The sequence below is a fragment of the Eumetopias jubatus genome, unplaced genomic scaffold (genome assembly GCF_037043125.1).
Source record: "Eumetopias jubatus isolate StellerSeaLion01/CBP00866 unplaced genomic scaffold, mEumJub1_p1.0 scaffold_12, whole genome shotgun sequence".
NCBI classification, from domain to species: Eukaryota; Metazoa; Chordata; class Mammalia; order Carnivora; family Otariidae; genus Eumetopias; species Eumetopias jubatus.
The window spans coordinates 44,684,469-44,689,404 of NW_028274818.1; positions in this window are offsets into that span (position 1 = coordinate 44,684,469).

A 4,936-nucleotide genomic window follows, 5' to 3' on the forward strand; every position below is an offset into this window, starting at 1 on the left:
GTCGGTGGGATGGGTGTTTTTTCTAGACTGTGGTTTTGTTCATAACCATATGAAATGATGTATTCCATTTTTTTTCTTGCAAAAGCCTAACTTACTAAACTTCGGGATCCTATTCCATAGCAAGAATCCCCAGCTCTGAAACGCTGAACTGGCTACATACCGGTGGTGAAAGACATAGATTGCTGCCGTCATAAACACAGGCTTTTCCCATAACAGGAGCCCTCTCTGGGTGGGAGCAGGAAGGGGGGAAGGACATTGCTGACTTCTCTCTAGCGCTGTCTTTGCCTTTGCTTTTTGGAGTCCTTAGTCAGTGTCCCCTCTGCGCTGGAAGGGCTCAGTGGAACAATGGGTGATCTAGGTCTCAGGAGTCCCGACTAACCTATTTTGCTTCCCAGGCCTCCGGGCCTTTCTAGATGAATGTGTTCCTAAATGGTATCGAGCTCTTGTGAAGAACACGAGGGCAGAGGCACTTTGGAATTCTAAGCTCTACTGAGAATAGCCATCTCTGACAAAGTTCATGTAGTCTGCATTATTTTTTAACTGAAAACTTTTATATGCCTGGAACCAAATGACTTAACCAAAACTTCATGGTGTGTCATCTTGTTCTAAGCCTTTTCCGTTCTGAATTCCTCTCTGAGGTCACATTTTCCACTGCGGCCCTAGCAGGAGGCCTTTTACTGGTGCAGCCCAGTGTTCCTGCCAGAGCCTAGAGCTCTCTATAGAAGCTCTTTATTCAGCTGCCGTATTTATGTTTAATGTGCAGAATGACGTTGTATCTGAACAATTAGTACCATTTTCCTTTCTTTCAGACCAATAGCTATTCCGGTCCTTACCACTCTCACTCCTGCAGCCTAATCCTTTTAATGATCTTTGAATAAGAACTGCTTGTGCTTACAAAGGAAAGAGGAGAGAAAAATCATGGGACTTACTGGGGAGGTGTACTCATAAAATGCTTAGATGATTCTGCAAAATTAAAAACCAACTTAACCAAAATCAAACAAAGATTGGCTTTTTAGGTTTCTGGGTGACTGAATGGAGGTAGTATTAGGAAGTATTTAAGTAAAGTTCACTTCATACATTTATTAATTATTTGCAGACATTGCTGGGCTCCTTCTGTGTGCTTGCATGACTAAGGTAAATGCGGGATACAAAGGTTAATGAGATATGACCTGTGCCCTCAAGGAACTCAGATAAGCAATACAACTCTCCTTAACCAGAACTCTAAAAGGGTGTCAATGTGAGTGAGGAGCACCTGTCATGCAGTGTATGTTTATGAAGTTCATGCATTTTACTTGGTGGTAAAGGGGTTCAACAACTTTTGGTAAATTAAACTGTTTTCAAACAATCATGGTATGTATATTTGTCCCAAAGGACTGAACACTGGAAGCATACAAAGCAATATTATACAATGCTTCTCTCAGGACTTACTGTCTGGCTAGAAAGGAGAAAAACTATGTGTATGAGATAATTTGAGAGCATTTCAAGGCAGTGTTATCTATGAATGCTGAGTTACCATTGTGTAGAGCTGATATCATGTACTTGTTATTATTAACTTATTATCCTCATTTAATAGATGGAGAAATTAGCACACCAAGTCGTTAAGCAATGGCTTCGTGTAGTAGCAGGTGAGTGGATAATGAGGGCTAGAACCAGGTCTCCCAACACCTAGCTCACTGTTCTTTTCAGGATACCATACCACGTATGGTGCAGGGAAATATATTAACATCAAAGAACCTTTGGGAAGAAAAAGGTAGCTCCAGTTAGTCCTGGAGGGAGTTGGGAAGTGATTTAGGTAGGGATCAGTTAGATTAACTTCTTGTACTCTTGAACAAATGTGTGAAAATGTCAAGCTGTTTGTAGATAGTTTGGGAAACCGTATTCATAGGCAATATATTTACAAAGTTTTATTCCAAAGACCAAATACATTCATGTCCATGCTTTTATGCCGGCAAACTTAAAATTACATTTCATGTTAAGTGAGAGAGAGAAAGAGCTCAGGAAGGTTCCCTGCTTGTTGGAGCTAAATTTTGTGCTGGCACAAAGCTTAGACTCTAGGAACTTTTAAATGATGGTTTCACACTCGATGAGAAAGGGTCTTACACCCTAAATATCCCCCTAGTCCTGCTTGCTGTTGCTTGAAATCCTACCATAATTCTACTTCTTAAACATGAAACTTTGATCCAATTTAATTTGACAAACAGTTTTATAGCACCCCATGGGGTAAGGCACAATACTAAGATTTGAAGAGACTATAAGCCCAAATATTTTATTATTAGACTCAACAGATAAAATTAATCTGATAAATTGTTAAAAGAATTTCTAAATGTTTATTCTCAGTTTTTGTACTTACTTCATTGCAGGTTGGCAATATTTTGTGGATTGATAGCCTGTGCAGACCACACTTTGACTAGCGTGTGTTAGAGCTCAGGTGAGAAGTGATGAGAGCCTGAACCCCACCAGTAGCCTAGATATATTAGGATGCACTAGATTATGATGCTGTTGGTTCACAACCCAAGAATTTCCCTGGGAGAAATCTGAAACTGGCCCCATCCACAGGGGGTAGGGAGAAAACAAAAGAGAGACAGACCACTCCAGATTGGTAAATGGCAGTTTTAATAAGCAAGGGAACTTAAATATAAGGCTTATCTTGGGTGGCTGCAAGATGAGTAGGTCTCCCCACCCACCCTGCCAGAATCATAGACATTTCTGTAGAGGCCTGAACTTGATTCAGTCACATCTACCGTTCAGATAGTTTCAACAACACATTGCTCTCTCAAAGTCGCCTCCTTGAAAATGACTCCCATTGTGGGAATGGTGGGCAGAGTGTACATGCCAAGGATAAGGGAGAGGGTGAGGAGCCTCCGATTACCTTGGGTCCAGCTCTTGGGTCAACCAGTGGTCATGTCCTCTTTATGACATGCTGTAATAACCAGTGAATTAGTTTAACAAATGTTTATTTCTTGCTCACATTACAAATCCATTGTACATAGACTTTAGAGTCCTTGCTCTGGGAATCAAGTCAACAGAGCCTCTGCCATCTGGAATGTGGTCAGGTCCAGTGGCAGGAAGAAAAAAGTGTGGTAGTGTCACATACTGCAACTAGATACTTCCACCAAAAGCAACATATATCACCCCTGCCCAACTTCTCTCAGCCAAAGCAAGTCATATGGCTGGCCATGATCAACTTTAAGAAGGAGAGGAAGTACAAATTGTACCATGTTCCTGGACTGAGAAGAAGAAATAGAGAACAGCATTTCCAGATAAGAGGAAGGAGAGGAGAGATAGCAAGGAGGTCGGCTTAACAGCTGATTAGCTGTGGAAAAGGGGCGGGGGGGGGGCATTAAACCTCAAGCTGTTCTGAGTCTGACTTTAATGTGAATGAGTTTCAGGTTACAGTGGGAAGATAGAGGACATTGCAAGAAGGACAGGGCGCTAGGCACACCCAAAGTGGGAAAAGGGCCAACTTAGGAGACTGGCAAGGAGGGGAGAGCTTGGAAGACAAACTTTTCCCCACTCTTCTGCTCAGGTTCTGGATTTAGTATCTGAGCTAAGAAGGGAGATATGGTATGTTATCAGGAACCTAGGATCACTGTAGACCTACTCTTATCCTCTTCCACGGGTTGTTACACAGAATATGTTGCCTGGTCTTTTCTTTAGTTCCTAAGAATAAAAAAAAAAAAAGAGCATGTGTGCTTACAGTGTAGGGGGTGTAGTTGAACCCTGTGAGACTATTTCTGAAGGAAGCTAGCTAAACATGGGTAAATGGATGGGGCTGGGTTTGTGAGAAAGAACCCAGGGGGCTTCTTTTCTGGGATGGAGAATTATCTAGTGGGATCATGAACCTGAACTATTTGGATAGATGTAGGGGGCTGTCAGGGTACATGAGCATGGGATGGGGAGAGAAAATTGGGGGGTAGATACCAGTCCTTAGGGTTTCTCACCAGTCCTTGCTGGCATCTACTGAATGGAGCATCATGCCGCAGTGACTGTGTTCCATACAAGTCACCAGTGTGTCTTCCCAGTCCCTGGCCACAAGATCTCCCAGCTCTGAGTTTCTTTCAGATATTCCTCTTGGGCGCTTGGAAAATATTTGGTTCTATCCCTGAACTCCGTGGGCAAGTGGGGTAACTTTCAGGCTTCCTTGGGTCCTCTTCATCTAGACACGCTTTCTCAGCCAGGCTCTCTTCTCTGCTGACTTCCCCGAATGTGGGGTAAGTGACCCTAAGCATCTAGGGTCTGTGAGGCTTTACCTGAGCCTGGAGGCAGCAGCCAGAGGTGAGAGGCTGGGTGCTGGCCACAAATTCCCCTCACAGGGATGAGGGAATTGGCACAATTACCTAGAGTATCTATTGTGTCTCCTCTGCCCCCAGGAACTCAGCCCGATGGGACAGGGTGCAGGGAACAGAACACAGGTCTCTGCTTAGTGACCCATTCAGTTGTCTAGCTCTTCTGCTTTTGCTCTCCCCTCTTCCTGCAATTTCCCCCTAGTTTCATCTTACCTTAGGGGTAGAAAAACTATAACCATTTCCAGATCTATTTTTCTTCCAAACATATTGTTTTTGCCAAGATTTCAGGTTTTGAAATTCAAAAGGCAAGAATTTGCCTCTTTTGTTCTGGAGTATAATCCCATCCCTGAGGCAGCATGCCAAGAAATCCTGTATGGGAAACAGTTCACAGGTAACAAGAATAACCAAGAAGGGAAAACATACCATTTAATATATCAAAATATTATCCTGTGACAGTCACAAACAGAAGGTGTTAATTAACATTAACATGCATATTTATACTCACAGGAACTATCTAATTTTCTGAGTGTACATCTTATTTTACCCATCAAACTCCATCCTACCTATCAGTGCTGCAGTACTTGGCACAGAGTAGGAGCTCAGTAAATGTTTTATTGGATAGCATTCAAATGCTCAGAGACAAACCACTC